This window comes from Lagopus muta, chromosome 1, assembly GCF_023343835.1.
Source record: "Lagopus muta isolate bLagMut1 chromosome 1, bLagMut1 primary, whole genome shotgun sequence".
Classification (NCBI taxonomy): Eukaryota; Metazoa; Chordata; class Aves; order Galliformes; family Phasianidae; genus Lagopus; species Lagopus muta.
The window spans coordinates 91,733,562-91,756,941 of record NC_064433.1 but is presented as its reverse complement, the minus strand read 5'-3'; the positions used below and the strand labels follow the sequence as shown (position 1 = coordinate 91,756,941).

Sequence of the window (23,380 nt, the reverse complement as noted above, 5' to 3'; positions counted from 1 at the left end):
CCCCTTGCCAGTTCCATTTTGTATACTTCAGCTATGGGAGCCAGACTGAGTCGAAAGCTTTCTCTGAGCATAAAGTCAAGACAAATATCTTCCTCTGTTTTTGTGCTCTCTCCATGTTTATTTATGACATGCAGAGTAAATATGTGGTCAGTTGTTTGTTTCTCAGGAAGGCATCCAGTTTGACTTTCAGCATTTAGCATTGCTGTTGTTGCATAGATACCACATATATTTCACTTATTGATGACACTGCAGGAATGTTTGCCTACATTTCTTCATACCTGGATTGCTGCATAATGCATGGGCTGAAGGCGTCTCTCATTTTGGGGTAACTAGATTAGCCAGCAGACTCTCAGGGAAGGATCACAATTGGAGGGTTATATGAAACAATATGCACACATATGAGCATAAACATGAGCACACGCTGATCCTCAAAAAAGCCACCTGCAAACCCTCCCTGCTTGCACAACTCCTCCAGCACATACTTAGCAGGCTTTGCAAAACCTCCCTGCTGACTAAAACAGATGAGCAAGTTGTGTTCCTTGCCTTGTTCCTGAGCAGCAGAGGTGAGATGAGTGCCCACAGGGAGTGTGGGGTGCAAGGCATGCAGCATTCAGGAGCCCCGTACATCTCTGGCAAAAGAAGGGCCCATTCAGACAAGGCCCAGCACCCTGCTCAGGGCAGGGGCTGCAGAAGCACTGCTCCCATGCAGATTGCTGCTGCGAGACCTAAGCGGTGGAGCAATCTTGTGGTCCCAGAGCCTGAGGGCTGTTGTGTGGCAGCCATAAACTCTCCACAACAAAGAGAGGGCTAGGCAGGAGGATAGGGCCATGCTCAGCTGCTCTGTCAGCAATACACATACAACTGGGGGCAGGAAGGAGACCGTCGGCCGCTTCCAAGCTGCTCACATGAGATCCCCAAGGAAAGGGAGCCACAGTGTAAAGACTGTCCTGGAGACCCCTACACGTAGATGTGCCACCCTGTGTCATGGCTATTCAGTAAAGATTCTTTCCTTTTGAGCTAGGGACATTATCCCCAAGTGCTGGCCAAACTCCACATCTCGATTTCATTCTGCTCAAGGTTTGCCTGAGATGTTGGAGTGGGCACAATACTCATCCTCAATCCTCTCTTTGCTCTACAAACCTGCTGGCATGTTCCAGCCAAGAGGCTGTGGCTGGTGAGAGCTTGGCAGCCTCTGGGCTGTACAGTCAGGTTGGTGAAATGCTTCTGAGCACACCTGGACAGAAAATATATGTCCCTTGTCATGCCTCTCTCGGTAGTTGAACAGAAATACGGGCAGCAGAGAGCTCTCAAAGAACTGTGAAAAACTCAGCTTACCCATTATGTATTATGCATTAAAACCTGTGTCTATTGAGCTGTCCAAGATAAAGTCCTACTGGCATTTGATCAAAAGAGCAGGAAATTACCTTGATTTGTCCTGGCTAGAGCTGACTGCCTCGTGTAAAAAGTACTTGTGAATTAATTATTTGCAGATTTATGGGAAAAAAATAAGTAATTTATTTGATGAATATTATTCAGCTGGCTATTGAGGTAACCAAATCATGAGGAAAAAAAAACATTTGTGAGTGATTTATTTGAAAATTTAGTAGAAATTTGACAGGAGAAAACAATCAGACAAACTATTTGCCACTATTACTCCAATGCCAGTAGATTTGGATAGTATTCATGCACTAGTGAAGTGCATAAAGCTATGGCCCTAAGAAATGTATTGAAATATGAATTCAAGTCTTCAAATCTACACTGTTCTTAAATATTCTCCTCAACCACTGCCTGAAAGATACCTATTAGTGAGTGCAGGGTATATTTTACATTTGCAGCTATTTATTCTTATTTGTTACAAAGACATGCTGGAAACTCTCTTGCCTGATAAAACACCATGAAAATTGAGTACCTTTTACTTCTGTCCTGCCTCTCTTCAGTGGATCTCTAAGCACTTTACAAATTTCAATGGGTTTAATGTTACAGCTGTTCTGTGAGGCAGGAAGGCATAATGAAACCTAGGAAAAGTGGGAAGCACACATGCTGCTTGCTACAGGTTTCTTTCCATCATAAACTTTTACATTTCATGAGCATTTTTAGAGTAGGCTCCTTTCAGCAGAGCACATCATTTAAGAACTGACTACACTTTTCAAATCTGGCTGCCTGAAGTTTGGTTCTTAACTCTGTACTTAAGCACCCATAAACAGCTGCTTTATATTACATGCTGAGCTCTTGTTGAACGGGATGGAATTTTAAAGCACTAAACACACATGGAGAGAAAAAAAAACAACACAAACCCATGTATCATGATACTTCAGCGCATATATGGAGGTTTAGCAGCATGACCTTAGAAGCTGGCCTGCAGAAATGTTTATGGTGGTCTACTGCCATGATAACTGGGCAGCAGGCAGGTTGTGGAGACCTGTGAGTGGCTGAAGCTTGCACACCACATCACTGATGCCACACAAGCAAACCACACTCAAAACTTATCCAGCCTGCTAGGCAGGAAGGAAGACACCTCCCTGCTGCATGCCCCACTTGTATGCTTCCAGCAGCAGAGCTGCAGTCCCTCCCCTGCTTCTTGCTTGAAACTGTGACTGTATTCCATACACGAAGCTGTATTTCAAAGCACTGTCTAGGTATTAGAGATCTGGCATTAGATGTTGTGGCAGCTCTGCCATGGCACGTGCAGTAGGGATAAAACCAACACCCTTCTCAAACTGTTGGATATTTTCTTGTCAAGTTCAGTGCGAGGAGGACTTGATCTCTAGTACCAAATGGAGATCACCAGTCAACAAATTATTGAAGAGAAGCTGCATACTAAGGCAGTACGTGACTAAATTATCCCCTGAATCTTGCCATCTGAATTCCTGCAGAAGTGAATAATTAAAGAAACAACCTAAAAGATACATGTTTTTATGTAATGATGACTGAATATCAAATTAAAGATCTGCTGATCAGCTTAAGCAGAAAGAAACCGTAGAAGAAGAAATAAATATTTGGATGGTTGCTGTTGATCACTGGTGGCAGTTTAAATTCCAGATTTACTCAGTGTGATTTTTGTTCTCTTTCCCGCTGGCATGTCTTCTCTCTTGAAATAGGAAAAATCAAAAGGAGTCAATTGTGCTTTCAGGTTTTCTCCATTTCTGTGTTGTGACTGCAAAAATCATAGGGGAGGATATTGCTCTTTTTTAAAGGAATAGTTTTCATTACCAACAGAGAAAGAAAACAATAGAAGCATTTCTGTTGGTATTTGTTTATTTTCAGATGGATTCTCCTAGGCAAAATTGACGTCGGGAGAGCTGCAGAGTCTCTGCTTATAACACAGGCAGGTACAATTCTCATCCTGCCCCACATTCATTCTCTCAGTGCAGTCCAGCTACACTCCATTGTGAAAACTTGCTTTGTTTTTTTCCTGAGGTCAGCCTGAGCTCAGCTATTCTTCGTGTTTCTACCTATGGGACTGCTTTCTTTCCACATCAGTAAGAGGCTCAAATCCCTTTCTAACCTTGACTGCAATGAGCGGAGCATCCATGCGATGAGGCTGCATCAGGTTAAAAGAGAAGCAGCACCAGCAGCAGCAGCAGCAGCATGTTTCTCTGATAGGTCCCAGAGCATTACCTATCATTACAAGGCACACACCCCAATCTTTAGGCTTTTCCAAGGTGCGGAAATTAGTGATCCGAGAAACCAGGAGGCCTCTGCCTTTGCAAGGCTAAAACATGCTGCAGATAGTATACACTGAGCTGCCACCTATTATCCTGAGTTGATTTAAAATAAACTGTAATCCAGGGATGAGAAATGAGCACCACAGGATGAGGCAAATCCTTCTCATGCAGGAAGATGGTGTTATCATGCTGGACTACGAAAGAAGAAACACACTGTTTCTTTGAGAGAGGACTTCTAATTTCTTGAGCAGAGTGGCTGAAAGAATCTTCTCGAGTGCACTTACATTAACAGGAGTTAATTAGAAGATTAGGCTGAGGCTGGTGTTCATGACCCCTTCAGACTATCTGGGCACACTCTTTAGTAACAACAGCCTGAAAACAGGGAAGCACAGTGTTAGCTGGCATGGCTGCTGTGCTCCAAGGATCTCTTTTCCAAGGACCCGGCAGCCTGCTCTGGGGCTCCTCCTGGCCTCTGATGCAATGGAAAGAGATTATAGGGACCAGAGACAATTGATGAAGTCCCCATGTGTGTTGTTCAGGTTCATTTTTATCTTGCAGTGCTGAACAAAGAGATTGGAGATGCAAAATACATGCAAAATAAACCAACATAAAAGTTCAGTGACAACTAGCAAGCTTTCAACAGAGTTCCAGAAACAAACTCAGAGAGCTTGATGCACAAATAATAAAGGAGAGCAAAGAAACCTGTGTTCGTATTTTATTTCCAGTCCTTTTGGCGCCCCAATATTTCCAGCTTCTCCTGCTTACTGGCATGCGTTCTCTTCTTCCCTCTGTTTTGTTTCCACTTTGGATGACTGGCTAACTAGCTATTGAGCCAGCAGAGGGAAAAAACGGGTCAAAACTGCAGATGTCTCAGTGTTTGTGCCCAGGGGACATCAGATAACAAGCTGTTACAGTCTGCCTGCAAATCCACTGGTTGGCTTGTTATTCTTGAGTGCCCGCATAAGGCCTCATTGATTCTAGTCTGGCATCATTCTCTTGACTCTGCAGTGCTTTGGGGGTGTCTGCAGCACAGATGCCTCATCCAGCACTCCTACGAGTCCTGGGGAATGTTTTGGGAGGGACCTCAGGTGCTATCTTCTCAGAGAAGATGTGAGATGATCCATTAGCTGGGTGATTCTGCATGCTGATGGGACACTGCCCCATACATCTGTGCCTTTGCAAATCCTGCATCCTGCAGAAAATGCTCCCACATTGGCAACGCAGGGAATGCGCTCACCAAGGTGACTGAAAAAGCCTGCTTATGGCAAGGTAAACTACAGCACAAAGTCTCCTTGCCTGCTCTGTGACCACAGGGATCGCAAGCAAGGAAGCACATTCAGATTCAAATCACGATATATATAAAGTCTCACTAATTTAGACCCAAGAGACTTCAGGAGAGGGCAGAATTTGGCTTGCTGTGAGAAGGCAGTATCTGCATGTAAAATCACTGAAAAATGTCCAACAAGGCTACGTATACCGTGTCCCCCAAAATGTGCTTCCCTGACCGGGGAATAGCTGCTATTCATGAACTGCATGGCTTAGAGCAGAATGAGGAGGTTCACTAAAAGCAGCATGAAAAATGCTATTAACATGGTTTTAAAGAGCCCTTTAGACCCAGCCTTTGTGCAGATGGGTGAGCACAACTGGGCAGGGCAGGACCATGCAGCTCTTCTTGTGCCCCTGCGGAAATCAGTTTCACTCAGCTGCAGGACAGCAGAGAGCCTTGTATCCCCTGCCACGCAGATGTCCCACTGCTCATCACCCAGTACGGGGCAGCAATGCTGTGAATCCTTGTCCCCAGCAAGCAAGGCAAGCTAGTGGGGCTCCTGGCTGTGGGGAGGTCTGGGAGAGAAGAGGGCTTGAGAAGCGGGCAAGGAGTAGTTCAAAAGGAAGCATCATGGCATTTTGAGCCTGCCACAGAGGATCAGGGCAGCTGGGTAGCCTTGGAGACAGAAATTGAAGGTGTGTTATGGGGATTTACATGCTGTTTTTGGAAGCCCTGTTTCAGTTTAAGATGATTAGCACTATCTGTGAAAGCCTGCAGGAAACTGTCTCCTATGACTTTATAAAGGCATCAGACAAGGCGTAGCCCTCTTCTTTGAGCAGGAATTCCCTAGCCAGTGGCTGAAGAAACATGTTGCTTTTCTCCTTGCTAAGAGTAGACAGCTGCTGTACTTGCTAGATTTCCATCCAGGCTGCATGGAAAGATTTGATTTAAAGGCAAGGCTGGCTGATGACTCTTAGCATGTAAAACTTCCAAACGGGGGGAGGGAGCAGCTGCAACTACAGTTTTCCCTGGAAAGTGAGAAAATAGGGATAATTTCCGTTTCTACAGCAATGTGAATAATTATCAAAAAGAAAATGGTTGATTGGCAGCTAGAAGAATTGTTCTTACTATGCACCAAAATGGGCCAGTAGCAGCAGCACAGATGAAATCCCTGGATGGAGGAGTTGACATCTAAGCGTTAAAACTAATTTTTCCACTCTCATTTTCATGTCTGTTTGCTTTTCATTCCCCCTTTCTAAGAATTTACACACACTCACACCCCCAAAACAGTGTTTTACAAGGTTTGCATGTGGACACCTCCTCTGCGATCTCCTATTACTCCTACTCACATCTCAACAGCTGACTGAATAAGACTGCAAGCCATTCAGGCATTAAGCCTCTATTAAACCCTGCATCCACTTGTAGATTAAAAGCAACAATGTTCATTCTCAAGAAGATTTGAAAAAAAGCCATACTGAGCAGCTGACAGACTTTCCCCGTCAAGATGCTTTCACAGAGAGCTAGTTTTCTGATGGTGCCTCAGAGAGGTGCTTCTAGCAATTTCTGTATGTCCAGAGAACCAACAGATCCACAGCAATAGCCTTCTGATGTGTTAATAAAACACCAAGCCATTTCTGGAGCCGTCCTCTGGCATATGAGCCTGTGCTTACTTCTACGGATGTTGCCGGTGCTTCTGCTGACACCTGAAAGTAGGTTGAACACCACATAACACCAGCTCAGCTGAGCTGCTTGACCACTGCAGAAGAGAAGTCTGGTGATGCTCAGCTAGCCCAGCTGAAAATCTGTTGAAATCCTCCCTAGCAGCTAAAACCAAAAATCAGAACATTCAAGCAGCCAAACCTAAAACATCACTGCAATTTGCTGCTGAGGCCATGGGCTCTCCGAAATAACGAATGTTAAAGAAAAAAGAAACACTCTTCAGAAAGGAAGGTCACACAGATACCTTACATGGCAGGTAATGCCTTCTGTAGCCAGTCTTCTCAGGCTGTTCTTGTCAGCGTGTGCTGGAGCACAGCTCATGCCTATTCAAAGAAACAAAAGATGTCTCATCTTTCACTTTCTCCTTCTTCCACACTGCTGGGAATTACTGCTCTTCTCCATTCTGCTTCTCACGTGGTGAGAGTCATTTTTAATTTTTTAGTACAGTAAAAATAATGCAAAGCTTCATGAATGAAGCTGGCAAAATACAGAGCAGGGTTTTACTCTTCATGCACAAAGACAAAATGGTAACATAATATTTAATCAGGGAGTGAAAGAAAGAGAAGTGAGTTCATTAACTTTTCCCTTGAGTGAAAACTCCTATTTTCATTTTTCTTTTATTTTTATTCAAATAGTTTGCAAGAGAACACCAGCCATATGCAAATGCATGTGTGCTCTCAGAACACAGCTTTCTTTTATATAGATGATCATGAACTGACTTCAATAAAAGGAAAGAGACCGGATTTTTCCGTAGAAATAACCCTCTCTATTACCCTCCAGTTATCTCTTCTACATTCCTCAGAGCCTGTGTGTGTGTCAGTAGGTGGCTTTTAGGAGTACCAGACAACCTGGACCAAATGCTCTTATCCAGGTTTTTACCCAGGACACAACCATGAAACACAAACAGCACCAAAATGGCTCCACTATGGATGTATCCTGAAGACTCTAGAGGAGTCTGTGCTGCAGCATCTCTCCCAGATGAACCCTTATGGATGTGACCTGCAGATATCCCCACTTGGACAGCGGCATGGTTGAGCACAGGCTTTCAGAGAGCTGCAACAACAATTGAAGTTACCTACGTGGTTCCCATGTCCCCTCCAAGACAATAAAAATGTACTCATCTCCTATCACCTGGAATTATTTCTCGATTCCTCCTGCCGTTATTTCCTTTCAAAGAGCTGAGTTATCAGAAGCCACTAATTTATAAGGGGCAGTGCCTTCCTCAAAGACATTACCTCTGTCCAATCAGTATCTGAAAAACCACCAAGAGCCTCTCAGTGAATCTTTCTGGATTGCATCCTAAGCAGCTGCTGATTCTTTCTGAGTAATAACAGAAGAGAAATCTGAGAGGAGAAACTGCAGCTGCTGCCACAGCAGAGAGAGCTTATTATGAGACGTTGAGCTCTCTTGTTTTTACTCTTATTTTTGTTGTTGTTTTGGTTTTGTGGGTTTGCTTTGTTGGTTTTTTCTTTTTTTTTTCTTTTTTCTTTTTTTTTTTGTTTTTTGTTCTTTGTTTTTTCCTAAGTGGTGGATTACGATGGAAAATCCACACTGGGAAGTTGAAACGTATCCCTGTAACAAGCAGGTTCCCATGCAACTGCAGATGACTTCACCTATTTTGGTTAGCAACAAATTATAAAATGAACTTCTCAGCTTTGTCCCTTGTGGTGTTTCTACTGCCTTTGTATGTGAGCCAGATTTTGTGTTGGAGGCGCTGAACCATGATTTGAGCCATTTGCCACCAGTGCTTGCCTCTTTCCAATGCACGCTGGCTCAGGTCACCTAAATTTCCAGTGCTATGTTGCACCATAATCAAAGATACCCTCTTACCTGTCTCTGTGGTTAATGCATTTTGATACTAAATCTCTCAGAGCAGGGATCATATTGGATTTTTAGGTCCTATTACAATACAATAACCGATAACGGGGAACACTGTCTGCAGTAAAATATGATTCCCCAGGCGGCACTTAATGCAACCTTTCAGTCCTTAATTACTTGAGACAGAATCAGAGAGGAAAAAGGGAAAGCCCAGAATAAATGGAGCATCTGCTCCTGCAGCCCCCAGGAGGACATTGGAACTGCCAGGACTGAGGCCCCCAGGGGGCTCCTCTTGCTCAGGATGCACAGCAGTGCTGCAGGCATGCTTCTATCCACCCTGCTGAGCAGGAACTTATTGTGTCATACTCGGGGCCAGAAGGTTCTGAGGTGAATATTCTCAGGGGCAGACCTAAGTCCAGTGCTATCAAGAAAGGAACTTCAGAAAAGCTCAAGTTTTTGAAAAGAATTACCAAAGCTCTTTGAGGATCGCAAAATGCTGCTTCCCATTTGCATTACAAAGACACGTGACACTGAGATTAAGAATTAAAAAAAAAAAAAAGAAGCAGAGTACCTGATGTTGTAACATACATGAACCTCAGGTGGCTATGGGCAGTGGTGAAAGATGTTAGGTGGAAGTGAGCAGGCTTCCAGGCACCAGAAAAATTCGAGAGGCTGAAGCAGTTCTGACTTCCTTCAACCTCCTTCTTCGCTGTCAAACCCCTAAAAGAAATAAGATAAAAAACAAACAAATAAAAAGAAAAGCTACTCTTGAGCAGGCAGGTTTCTTACCCAGCAGGCAGGACAGGGAAGTTATTTTCCCCTTTATCTATTCCAGGCCCTCCTCCAGAAGCAACACTCTTTTTCCCTCACTGTGAGAGTTCAGTTAAGCACTTATCAAGCCCTTTCCAAATCTGGAAACACTGATGTGTCGTGGAAATACTTCTTTGTTCAAGGGTTACTGGGTGATTAATTGCAGTAGCTCCTCGAAGGACAACTTAATCTGCATTAGCAATTTACTTGCTTCTCAGTGCCACTGAGTGTGTTGGGAAGGTGGACAGAGAATTTAGGAAGTTAAAATCATTTTTACTCTTCTTATCTCTTAATGTGTCTTAAGCAACTTGCCTAAATGACTGGCAAAGATATACCACTATACAGTTGTTAAATATATTATGAAAACAAGTCAACAGAGAACCTCAGGTTGATTTGGGCCTTTTAAAAACTTTCCCAAGCAATCCTAAGCAGCTGAGCCCCTAAACTGTTCGTCAATTTTAAAATTGTAGCTTTAACCAGCAACATGATTTTGCAAACAGTCCATTGTATGTCTTGGAACCAAAACTGCTCTGTGACACAGGCATGTTTCATTATTGGTTCAACAAGTCTCAATCCCATATGGCTTCAGTTACAGAGAACTCACTGGAGCCTTTCCTTTCTTGCACAAAAGCATCGTCAGCTAAACTCCAACCAAAGCTTTTTTTTTTCCCAGGCATGTGCAAGGGGTGGAAAGAGCCTAATTGAATCTGATTTGATAGCTTCGCCAGTTTTAGAAATTAGCATGGACTGACATTTATTCTAGAACAAGTGTTGCGGGCAAAAATAAAACAAGAGGCCAGACTCTTAGCTAGTGCTAAGATTGTGGGATGGTGCAAGGGTAAACAGTGGGAGCTACAGATAGGCATGCAGTGCTTCTACAGACGAGGAGCAAAGGTGAATGAAGGGTTTGATAAATCCATGCTCCTGATTTTGGAAGCTATGGACACTCAGTTCTGCTGGCTCCAGCACCAGTGGCTTCCCAGTGAGCAAAACCACCCCTTCATAGAGGCCAGTATGAAATCACAGCAGTTCGAACATCCTCCTGCAGTTCATGGTTCTCAGCCAAAGCCCACTCAAGTCGACAGGAATCTTTTTGTTGACTTCAAAAGACACTGACTAGTCCATAATTTGTCATTAGATCCTTTGAGGATAATTAAAGCCATATTGTGTAACAACGGAGGATGGACACAGTTCCCTGAATGATACATTTTTCTATCGTTTGCTTAGTTAGCTGCTGATGACAAAAACACCAGTAGCAAGAACATCCATTTAGTCTGTGCTGTGAGCCTGCCAGTGGCTCTGAGGCATTAGGTGATGCAAGGAATCATAGCCTTGCCTTGGCCTCAGCATCCCAAATATTCACAAAGGAAGAAGTCAAACTCTTCCCTGCCTTTGGTATCTCTTCATTGCACTGTCTCCTTTTCACCCACCACTGCAAGCCAATGTCATTTCTCAAGCAGGAAGTGGTGTTTTGAGGAAGGGCAGTGTAAACCACACCATCTTGAGATCACACAAAACCTTTCCTGATGGAAAAATGAGGTCTGAGAAGCGTCCTGTCTGCAAGCTCTGTGCCAGCAAGGTTTCACTCCATCTCTTTCAGTGGTAGGCTGTTCCAGTTGTTTGAAATTTCATCTCTGTTTAATCAGCCCATGTGCCCAGCTGTGTGCTGAAGTAATCCTTCTGGAAACCACTGAGATGGCTTTTCTTTATGAAATCTCATTACATGATAGGTAGTAGCAGCATCTATAATGCAGGTTGCCATTATACTCAGTTCTTTACAAGGCTGCCTGACTTTAACTGGCCAGGCTGACGTCTTCCGTGAGAGGTCTTCCCTCTGGCTAGTAGATTCTTGAGCCTTTTGTACTACACACTACTCAAATCTGGTTACCCTGGCGCTATCAATTCCCTCTTAGGTCCTTCTGTAGCACAACTATAATGCTGAAGTTCTTACAGCAGCTCCCACATTTTTACCACTAGCTCACTGCAGATGGGAAGGGGTAGCCTGATACTCACTCTGGGCTGACAAAGCAAAGGTTAGTACCCAAAGGGTCAAAGCAGGGCTCTTACCTACCTCCATCACCGCAGAGTTCTGCACCCTGGAATTTCAAGACAGGTGCTGGGGAATAGGAGCAGCAGGTACCTGCAAACACCTGGCTGAAGGATGTGTACAGTATTCTTCATTTTGTAGATGCCTTGCTTTGGCAACCCTTTATATTATTCTTTAAATATCTTAGTACTGGGGCATGTAAATGAAAGATGTCCAAATGCTGCCTTCTCTAAAGCTTTCTCACAGGTGCCTCTGGAGCAGGAGGCTGAGCCAGGTGCCAGGGCAATGCCTGGCATTCTTGGAGCATTTATGGGCATCCTTGGGAGGTTGTCCCTTCTTGGGACACTGGGGTGATGGAAATCCTGTCTCGGCTGCCTGTAAAACACCAGCTGAGATGGGGCTACCAGGTGTAGGATCCCCAGGGGAGGTACTTGCACTGCAGATCTGCTTGGGGGAATGCATACTGTGCCATGGCTGCAGGCAGGGTGCTGCCCACATGGAGCAACCACAGCTCTCATCAAGTCAGCCCAGGTGTCCTCTTGCATGGACATCAGGCATGTAGGCAGGTGGGGAGTGCTGGTCACTTCTCATTGTGACAGTGAATGCCACCAGGACATGTAATTAAATTCAGACGCCAAAAAGACCTCAGGGTGAGATAATACAGGTGTAGCTTCCAGTAGCAGAGATCACATGCCTGAGAACACTACCATTTATCAAACCTTGCAACAGGTAGGCCTGGTTTTAATATTTAAAACAATGTTTCAAACCTCAGTTCTTCCTGCAGGCATGAAATAGCACACAGACAGAGGTTCCCAGCTGGCATGCCATCTCTTCCTCCTCTCTCTGCTTGTGCCACAACCAATCCTACTTACCACACCTAGCACTTTTGCCTCACACCTAGAAATGCTGGATGGGGTTTTTCACTTATTAAAGGGCACCACAGCAGATCTCACAGTCTATCAGAGTGTGTGCTGCTCTTTATCTTGCGAGCCCATCTTCACTGCTGCGTTGAGCAAAAAGGGCAATTCTCCTTCTGCAAACCAGATATTCCAATTTCAAACTTGTGTTGTTGTTTTTCTTTCCTGAGCTGCAGTTATTACAAGCTCTGTCTTTTCCAGGCGTGTTGTTGTGCTGGATCAGAAATAGCAGTGCATGGCCACAGGTTGAGCCCTGTGTTTTGCTAACACTTTGGAAGACGATACCATCTGTGACACGATTCAGATCAGCGGTTAAGTGAAATTCAGCTGGCAGGGAGTTATTCGCCAGATTAATGTTTCAGAAGTTCTCCTGCTCCCAAAACGATGCTTTGTTTTCCCTCTCCCTCTATTTCTTTCCACATCTCGGTAGGCAGGGCCTGTCAGGTGTCAGAGGCGCCTCATTAGCAGGCCTGGACAGGGCAGGAAACACAGCCTTTGCTGCCAGAAACCCACAATAAACAGTGTGTGCATCCTCACCACTCTGAGTGAGGGCAGCATGCCATAGAATTATTGCAAGGCACAGAGTGAGGGTCCTCCCACTGTACCCTAACACAGAGGACACCCTCAGCTCACGTGCAGAGGGCAACATGGAAACTCCTTTCCTGGGCACCACATTTTGTCTATCTGGAGAACACCAGGACGAGTTGTCACATGCCTCTGAGATGTATCCCAGTGGCACCAGCTTGGATTTTAACACTACAGCAGCCATATAGCTCCCCACATGCAAAGGCTTTGTCTGGCTTACAAGCAGCCCAAGTAACCTCAATATCCATTTGTAGAGATGGGCTTTGTGGAGGTCCCCTCTGAGAGAGAAGTGCCATGTTTTTGGAGCAGTCCTGTAAAGAGCTCCCAGCCCTGGGAAACACCTAACTAATGTAAACCACGTGATTCTGACATGGGAAATAAAATCCTGCAGCACTGTTGTTTGCATCTCTCACAGTGGCAATCTTCTTCAGCATGGGTCTCTTCAAAGGTAGCTCCTTACAAAGCACATGCTCAAAACCGAGCTCTCTGTCTCTGTGTCTGTTGGTCCAGGGTTCTCTACAGTGGATAGTGTGGAGCCTCAGAGGTTTCTATGGTATTTTAGGGTCAGGGGGCTGTTCTGCAGTGCATCAGGCTTTCTCTGGGTAAAGCAGTTCTTTGTAACTGAAAGATTGGAGGTCAAAATAAATGAATTCTCATCACCATCACGTAGCTTCATAAGCTGCCCACTGCCGGCGTTAATCGAGCATAGTAATTAAGCAATAAAGGCAGTTGTTTCTGAAGTACTTTGAACATCATAAAATAGTTTTGATGGTTAAAAAACAGAAGTGCTGGAAGCCATCACCATGACAGTGCTGAAGCCGAGATGTGCGCTCCGGCAGCAAGACACAGTAAATTCAGACACAGCAAGGATGGATCACTTTGGAAAAAATAGTTGGATAGAACAGAACATTTTTGAACCTGCACTTTGCTGTTTGCCTGTTGATTGGACACCATGTCTGGTCACTCCAAGCAACAGAGTGACAAAGAGCTTAAGCAATTATTTCCTTGAAACAATTTGGAAATGTACCTGCTCTTGCCATATACCCCATCCGGGAGGCAATTTTCCCCTGCCCTTCTCTGCATCAGCCTGGAGTTCCTGTTAGAAAGATGTGGTAATACAGAGAGACATCAGCATCATTCACTGAATGAATATACTGAAACAGCAAATGGTTTCTAAAAATAAAAATATAGTGAATATGTCTTTAGGTCTCTGAGGCATTATACGGTGACTAATCAGAGCAGTTTTCCTACGAAAAAGGGACAGAAGCAATAGAGATGGAATCAAATTTAATAGTACAAAATGCGAGGTCGTGCCCTGAGGGAGTAATAACGAGAATTTCTGCTACCAGCTGGGAGCTCATCAGTTGGAAGTGACAGAGGAGGAGAAAGACCTGCGTGCGCTAGCCGATCAAATGACTGCAAGCTGGCAATATCATGCAGATGTGAGAAAGAAAAATGTGAGCCTAAGACACATCAGATGAAGGATTTCTAATAGAAGATTTTAATACCATCACAGAAGTACAGAACGTTCTACATCCACGTAGAAGATGAATTAATTTAAAATTGCATTTTTTTTCCCCTGCTTTTCTCTTTTAGGATGACCAGGGGAGGAGAGAGCTTTCTTCTACAAGAAGAGACTAAAAGGGCTTGGTTTCTCAAAATTAGCAAAATACAGGCTGGGATGAGATATATTTGTTGCTTATAAATACCCCAGAGAGAAGTACCAAGAAGAGGGAAGAGCCGTTTGAGTGAAGGGGCAGGGCTGCCACAAGCGAGTACAAACATGCCAGGAAAACATTTCAGCTGGAGATGAGAAGAAGGTCCTGTCTCTCCAAGAAGTACATTTGTGGGATTGCCTAGCAGGAGGTTTTATCAGAAAGAAAACCCCAACTTGTTTTAATTCAGATTGAGTGCAGTTCCCTACAGATACCATCCCTACCTCAAAGAGCATGGGACTGGATGACATGACACAGAAGGTCCTTTCCATCCTATTTTCCATCATCCCCATGTGCTTATCTCATTCAACAACCTAAGTTTTCATACAGAGAGCATTCTTTGAGCTGACAAAGCTACCTGATTTGACTTGTATTGACTTGCTGACCCTAAGAACTCAACAGCAAAGACCTCATGCTATCTCCAGGCTACTTTCTGGCCCATTTTACTGGGGAAATTGGTGAGCCCAGTCCCAAGCCTATTTCTATTGCGTATTCCATGTCACTCAGGCTATACATCGTATCTTTGGGGAAACAGGCTGTATGGGAACTGTTGAGTCACAGCCTGAACCACTGATTGATCACAGAGGGAAAGGACTGGGTCAGCCCTGAGAGCACAGGTGAAGGCAATTCAGCTGTGTGTCCTCAAGGGGTGGAGCCTGGCTGCACCTCTCTTAGACCCCATTTAAGGGCTGACAGCCACTGGGGAAGGATGTTTGGTTGGAGATCCCTCTCTAGTGGAATTTATCCTCATGATCTTCAGAAGCGGATGAGCATCCTTTTCCTCTTTTTCCTTTTGCCTTTCCACTGCACTAATCTTTCTGACTGTGACACAGGCCAAAGGCCCCAAGCTGTCCAATGCATTGTGACAAGCTCTGCTCCTGCCCACAATAGAAGATCACTCCTCATCCACCTGCTACTGCAGTGGCATGTACAGACCTCATCCCTGCAGTGCCAGGTGCTACATCAGCACATCATGGACAACTCTGTGTTGAGGAGCTACCTAATTAGAGATGGAGCCTGGGACAAAGTCATAGAGAAGGATGGAAAATTGCAAATTGCAAGCCTCAAGGTGTACAGTGAACAGGAACTCCAACCTGCCAGGTGCTCTATGAGGTTTTAAAGTCATCTGAAGACTCAAAGTCCAGACCAGAAGCAAAAAATAAAGTGAACACATATGGCAGGGGATTAGATGGTACAGGCTGAGTGAAATTAAGCATATGGCATTAAAAGTCCATGTTTGATATTATTTAAATTATATCATCACTATGATCTGCAAATCTCAGCCCTCAGTGGTAAACTCAGTGGTAGTTTGCTGGATGGCTCTTAAAATTGGTCTGTTCTGGCCACTCAAAGTATGCAGAAATTTGTTCTTCTTTTGCCTGTAACAGGAGACTGGGAATCAACAAATGATCTCAGAAAGTATCTAGATACAAAGAACAAGATAAGGAAATATGAAGTATGTTTCTTTGGTTTCAAGCTTTACTACATCAGCAGTAACCTTCTTTAACCTTCTTCTCCCCAGCACATCACAGCCAACAGGCTGCTACGCTGTTAGGGTGGTTGTTCTTTTCATTTAGCACTGTAACTTCACGCAGCAATTTGTCACTACAAATAAAATATCTTTGCTGTCCCAGGCAGCTTGCGAACTGAAACAGGCATGGCACATAAACTCAACTGGGAGGTACAAGCTCAAGCACAGAGGAGCCTGGAGAAGAGAGAAGGGGGAGTGCTCCAGGAGAAAAGCTTTACAAAGGACTGCCAAGGAAGATGAGCTGTGAGAGTGCACCAGGCACAAGGGCAGGACTGTGAGCAAGGGGTGCATAGAGGGACACGGAGAACATCCAGAGGAATGCAAGAGAAAGAGGATGGAGAGGAAGACTGAGGGAGCTAACGGCCCTGTACACATTCCAGGGACTCTGAAAGGAGGAATCACCCAAGGGGGCTGTAGGTCATGTAGGATGCCTGTTACATCCCACCCCAGAGTCACTCCACTCCCTTCACATGCATATATACAAAGTGAGATGCTTCAAGGTGAAAAGCACCTATAAAAGCACTTAGTATTCTGGGGCTTGAGAAGCTGTGAAGATCATTTATTCAGAAACGTGCCTGAATTTTGTTCCTTCATGGTACAGATGTCATTCAACTGTAGATCTGCATGAGTGTTTAAGTGCATATCTTTGTATTTAATGTGACCGGTTTTCTTAGGCTTGCAACAGAATAGTCACGTTTGGATAGCACATGCACAAAGCCCTTACTTTGAGCACAGCTACTGAACGTATGTTTATTTCAGTTTTATATTTCAGGCACCGAGCAAACCCTCAACAAATGCTGTCCTCAGAACTTGGCCACACTCCCAAATCAGTCAAACTTTCCATGGAGTCAGAACCTTGGAAATCTCTCACCAAGAAGGAAACTTTGGTTGCCTGAATTCATTTAAGTAGAGGAGGGGAAAAAAGAAAACACATTCATCAAGTTTGGTCTGGTCAGATGATACTGACCAGAAACTCAGCCTTCCACTTTTGTTAGGTTTTACAACCTCACTGAACAGCTACATGTTATGTTGGAGACAAGAGTAGGATGGAGATGGAGAGGACCAAACCAATGCCTCGTTGTTGATGCTGTTCAATGGGAAGACTGCCATGCCCTTGGAGAGGCCCAGCTCTCCAGGGAAGGATGGTTTTTGCTGTAAAGAGGGACAGAGCAGGGCTTCATTTTCAGGCAGGCTACATTTGAATTAGGCAGCACAGAGCAGATGTCCAAGAGACAGCTAGGAGGTGGGAACAAGGCAAGGCATAGGGAATGAGTCACCCACAGCCGAAGCCAAGCAAGGGCTGAATGCTGCAAGAAATCATATAAGGCAAGAACAAGGCAGAGAGAAAAAAAGGAGTCATCCTTGCAGGGAAATAACCAGAGAGACAGAAGGAGGTGAGCAAAAATCCTAAAAACATCAGATAGTAGGACATGAGAATGACCGCCCTTTACCAGGTGGGCATGCAGCCTGCCTAGTATTCTGTTGCTTGCAGCGGCTCAGAAAAGACATTTAAAGAAAAAGTGCAGAAAAGCCAGGATGAGTGTCATGTGACCTTCTCCTGAGGACTCTTCCAGCTCCTGGCAACCCAAGGCACTTGCAGCATTCACAGTCTTCAGGGACCTTATCTCTGAACCTAAATTCTGCTCAGCCCCTCCACACTGCTGGCCTCTGTCATACCTGGGAGCAGCAAGCTCCACGGCCTGACTGCTTGCCGGGAGAAGGGAGGCAAGGAATGGACTGAGAAGTCTGAGAGTACAAAGAGACTTCTTCTGGGAGGGGACCTATGGCATCAGCCAATCAGCCAGCATTCTCAAAACTGCAAATAGAGGCCACATCATTCATGCAACCCTCCAGTCCCTTGGAATCAAATGTTAGTATTGCCTTCAGATGGACTGCCCCAAGTGTAACACTGCCAGAAGTGAAACTCTTTCTGAAGGAGAAAAATGACAAAATCTATGACTTTCAGCACCAAAAAGTTTATTTTTTCCTTCGGAGACTCAGTCCCTGCAAGGGCAGTTCTTCCCCAGGAACTTCACAGCCCAAGCTGGAGCTCCTTGCTGGCCACCCCTGTGCTGGAGAGATATAAACCTGCCCTGCGCTCCCTGGGCAAGAAGAGAGGAGAAAGGCTTTGTTTCCTGAAACGCTGGAGCATTTCTCTTTCCCTCCAGGAAAGGGGCAGCAAATGAATGCATTGCGACCACTAAAAGAAATAGGGAGAAGGGAGGGGCAGGATTTAGGTTAGAAATGGAGCTGGTGTTTTGTAACAAAGGAGGCTGCAAGGTACATGGCCACAGTGGGAAAGAAGAAGAAAAAAAAAAAAAAAAAAAGAAGAAAAAAAAAAGGAAGAAGAGAAAGAGAATAGAAGAAAAAAAAAAATAGAAGAAAAAGAAAAGCATTCAAAGCCTTTACAGCATCCATCAAAGCAGTAACATTATTGCACGGTGGGTTTATAGCTCCCTTGCATCCACAGCAGCAGCTTTTCAGTTAGGCTATGCTTAAAAAGAGGCCAGAGCTGGCTCCTTGCTGCTCCTGTGTGCATGGGCATTTCCCATCCCCTTGCAGCAACTGCAAAATTCATTTCACCCTTTAATTGGATTTCACGCAGCCACACAATGCGTGGCACAGCATGGATGGTGCTGCTTGGGAGAGGGGTACCCATCACCCACCTGGGGGCAGGGGTACTGGGGATGAGAATGAGCAGGGTGCCTGCAGACAACCTACCAGGTGGCTGCTGTGCTGGGAGCACAACTAATGCCCTATTTCTGGTGTCAGATTTCAGCAACACACAAGTCGCTTCCATTTCATCACACTCAAAAACGGCTGGGCTTAACTAGGTCACATTTCCTCACCATATCAGAGGCAAAGGTTTGTCTTGCTTGAATGATTTATGTGAGGCCCAGCCTTTGTATGGGGCAGAGATGCCAGCACCCCGCTGCAGGAGATGACTGAACCTCAGCCTCCAATGGGTAAGTGAAAGAAGAAAAGGCGAGCAGGCATTTTGGTGTAAACCCCAGTCTTCTTTGCCTCCTTCTATCAGCTGCTTTGATGGCACAGCCCTCTGCCTCCCATTGCAGTCATCGTCAGTCAGACATGGTGGTGATGGCTCCCACATGGTGGGCTATTGACTGCTAGCAGCTTCTTCAGGGAAAATAGCCAGGGAGCCCTGAAAGCAACTTCAGGAGCTGCTCACTGGTACCAGCTGGACCAACTCCTGGCTTCAACATGAGTTCTACCCCCAGTCAGGCCATGTCATGGCACCCAAGATCTCAGTGCCTTGAGCCATCTCATTCCCCATCCTGATGCTGGGCTGCTTAAAAGCACCTACCCTCTTGCTAGGATTTTTTTTCCCCATCAGGAAAAAAAATACCTTTCGATTTTTACTTATTTAGGAGGATAGGGCTTCAGGGAGGCCTTATATTAGTCTGTAAATACTTACAGGGGGCCTACAAGACAGACAGCGAGAGGCACTTTATCAGTGAGTGTAGTGACAGAACAAGGGGTGATGGCTTTAAACTAAAAGGGAAAAATTTAGATTAGATGTACAGAAGAAATTCTTCATTCAGAGGGCAGCCCAGCCCAGCAGGGGGTTGGGGCTGGGTGGGCTGTGAGGTTCCTCCCAGCTCAAGTTTTTCTGTGATACTATAAACTGACTTATTTTTCAAATATCTCACCACAACCCTCCTTATGCAAGTGGAAACAAGACAAAGCTCTCTGCCCCCTCTACATCCATCATTTCCTCTGCCTGTTTTTGCTCATTCTTCAAACCACGTTACTTGCACAGTGTGCCCCAGCCTGCAATTCACCTGCTTTTCTTACACAGCAGAGAGGTGGCATTGTCAGCCTTGCTTTTTTATCCCACTCTTCAGGCAGCCAGCCATTCTATTTCCTCTTGAGACAGCTGCTGCAGACTGAGCAGATGTTTCCACTGAGCTGTGTCCAGTGACACCCATCCTCCCCCTGCCACAACACAGACGGTCACAAGCCTGGCAAGGCACAGAGGCATCCTTCTGCACCGTGGTTGTCAACAGTGAGCTCCACCTGCCTGCTCACCTGCTATGGTTAGGTCCCACCAGGCACCCTTTCCTAAATAATTTCACACCATCTGCAAACTTTGCAGCTTCACTGCTTCCCCTAACTTTTGTGAGCCATTAATAAACACTGAGCCCCAGCAGCAGGCTCACAAGCTGCCAGCTTTGCCCCCTAGCAGCCCCTTCACCCCCAGCTCCCAGAGGGCCACAGCCCACGCATGCTGCTTTGCAGGGCCTGAGGGAGCACAGTGCCAGGCCTGCCTCCTCAGCTCAGCAGTGTGCCACAACCAGTGCTCCATGGGGCTGGAATTCCTGCCTCACCTCCCTAAGGAGGCACCCATTCAGTGTGTTATTCCTCTAGTCCACAAGGCAGGGGAGGTATGCTTTATTTTTGCCTCGCAAGGGAAACAAGAGGAAAACTTTGCTCTGCAGGTCTCCGCTTCTAACAGGCCCCGTGAAGCTGCAGGGCATGATCTCCTGCCACTCTAAGCCATGCTGGGTCAGAGCATGGCTCTGCCGAGCACTTTGCACAGCCCACCATCCATTCAGAAAGGCTTGTCACTGTGCAGGAAAAAATCAGTCGATCCTGCAGACTACACAGACTTGCTCAGCTGCTCACTTTGAGAGCTTAGCCACATAAAAAGGAACCCAGCATGCATGGTACATGACTTTAAAGCAATATGCTGTGGTCAAAAGAAAGTCATTGTTGCTGGCATAAGCTGAGAGAGCTCTTCATAGCAGAGGTTACCCCGCCTAATTTCTACTTCTCATTCCCAAAGCTGTCAGCTAAAATGCTGCTAAGAACATCCCTTCTTTCCTCCTAACAATTGACCAAACCTAATTTCTGTTCCTTTTCCAGAGAGATCCAGGCTGGAAGGTCAAGCACAGCTTGCAGAAGGGACAGCTTGGGCAGGTAGGAGCAGGGGACTAGAGGGAAGATTGCCTGGAACAGCTGGTGCTTTCCGTCTTAGGACAAAGAGCCAAGGGCAGAGGCAGCAGCAAAACCTGCCTTCCTCGGTGCACAAGGGACACAAAGGGCAGGTTTCCTGCTCACTATTTCTGCCTTCATTCCACTTACTCTCAGCAACTGCCAGCTCTGCTCACAGTCCCCCCCCCCTGCATCACTCACACACCTGATGCTACCTTTTGTGCTGCTCACGATCCTCACCACAGCTCCCATCGCTCCAGATGTGTGTTCTGTAAAGGGACTGTGCTCCAGGTTTTTTAAATATGTCTTGAAAAGAGAGCGGCTATTCACGATGGCTCTTGCTGATTTTCCTTCTGCATCCTATTCATTTTTAAGCAGTACAGCTAATAGAACTAAAAATATATGTTAAAATATGCTAAGCTACCACTTTCTGAAGTTACCTTCTTTGTTTAAAGTTCCCTATTGCTTTATTTTTTCTGGGTAGGAAAAAAAGAGCTCTTGAGTGAAGGCTTATAAATACTGTGTTATTTCCACTATCATAGAACCACATTGGATTGGAAGGAATCGCAAAGCCCACTCAGTTCCAACCCCTAGCATGGGCAGGGCTGCTCCTCTCCAGCTCAGGCTGCCCAGGCCCCATCCAACTCGGTCTTGAGTGCCTTCAGGGATGGGGCATCCACAGCTTCTCTGGGCAGCTGTGCCAGTGCCTCACTGCCCTCTGAGTGAAGAATTTCTTTCATACATCTAATCTATATTTTTCCCCTTTTAGTTTAAAGCCATCACCCCTTGTCCTATCACTATTAGACCATATAAAATGTCACATGGTCTAATGTGACTTTTATGTCTCCTGATGGCCTCCTGTTTCCCTTTCAAGCACTGGAAGGCTGCAACGAGGTCTCTCCAAAGCCTTCGCCGGGATGAACAAACCCAACTGGGCCTTTCTTCATAGGAAAGGTGCTCCAACTCTCTGATAATTTTCATCACCCTCCTCTAGACCTGCTCCAACAGCTCTGCATCTTTCCTGAGCAAGGGAACCACTACAAACTAAACAGCACTGAGAGAATGATTGACTCCTCCTCCCCCCACCCTCCCTCCCCAAATCAATTTGTAATGCAATGGTATTCATTATTTCATGGTAAATCTTTTTGCTAGCAGACACCACTATCAAACATTTCCAAGTCACATTCTCCCCTCACTGGGGAATGTTCATCAGACTACTACTCATCTTATCATAGACTTGGATGAACTGCTTGGAAAAAGTCATGCCTCCATCACATGCTCCCTTTTTCTGCTTGTGACTGCCTTACTCTGAGTCTGAACAGGACTGGTAGTGCCTTCCCAACGTGGATTCATGGCACCGAGGCCCTCAGGGGCTCAGCATAACCAACATAGCCATTTGTATAAAAATTAGAAACATGAAGAAGGGTGACCAACCAGCCCTTCAGACAGCCAAAAGGCTTCACTCCAGTATCTCCAAAATGAAGTATTCAGAGCAATTCTTCATTCCCTTCTAAGCCAAAAACCTCAAATCCTCATAAACGGAATCAAGAAAATGAAATAAAAGTTTTTCCCCTCTTCATTTCGCCATTTGTTCTTAATTTCCTAGAGATGCTCTCTGCCTTTTCCAAGACCTGGCTTTTGCATAAGGACTCTCTTTAGCATAAACTAAACTTCTTTCCTGGACAGAGGAACCCAAGCAATGTGGACAGCTCTTCAACACACCACCCATAAGTTATTCCCATAGGTTATCCTATTCCAAATGCTTTATAAGCTGCTGCCTCCAGCCACAACCTGCAGCTCACCAGAAATGTCTGTTATGTTATAATGTGATGAAAAGCACAGTAATAATAGCAGGGTGGCAAAATCCTAGACTGCAGCAAGGGAGGATAAGTCCAAATGTAGCAGACAAGGCCATACAAATAAAGGGGAAAGAAAGAGAGAAAGAAAAAAGAAAGAAAAAAAAAAAAAAAAAGCTGCTTACCCTTGGAAGGCCTTAGGTGGGCAGGGACTTCCAGCAAGTTATCTCTACTACCAACCTTTAAATGAGATCACAGAATCAAAGAAGGTCTGGGAAGAGGTGGATCCTGGCTCCAACCCTTTGTGGTCACTTTGTGGTGCGTTGCATGCACCTGAGCTCCCCTAGGTGGGCCCTGCCTTTCCACCAGGTGCTCAATCACTGCTTCAATCTCTGACTCAGCATTTCCACTACAGGTGCCTGAGAAGCACAGGTCAGTGAAGGTGCAGCTGCCTCCATGCAACATACTGAAGTATTCCCTCTTGCTCACTCTGGTACAGCACTCTTTTGTCCTCCCTACTGCCAACATCTGAATTTCAAGTTCACAGTGCATCC

General features: G+C 45.4%; 1 long non-coding RNA gene across 2 annotated transcripts; it reads right to left on the bottom strand.

Moving 5' to 3' along the window:
* Positions 1–2,811: 2,811 nt before the first annotated feature.
* LOC125697885 (uncharacterized) lies at positions 2,812–23,125 on the bottom strand. Of its 2 annotated transcripts, none has more exons than XR_007378969.1 (5): positions 23,012–23,125; positions 13,856–13,924; positions 9,041–9,189; positions 6,896–6,974; positions 2,812–5,960 (listed from the first exon to the last, which is right to left on the bottom strand). It is a non-coding gene; the product is annotated as an uncharacterized LOC125697885 (long non-coding RNA). The 2 variants fall into 2 exon arrangements; XR_007378972.1 differs by lacking the exon at positions 2,812–5,960 and adding an exon at positions 6,458–6,635.
* Positions 23,126–23,380: the final 255 nt, after the last annotated feature.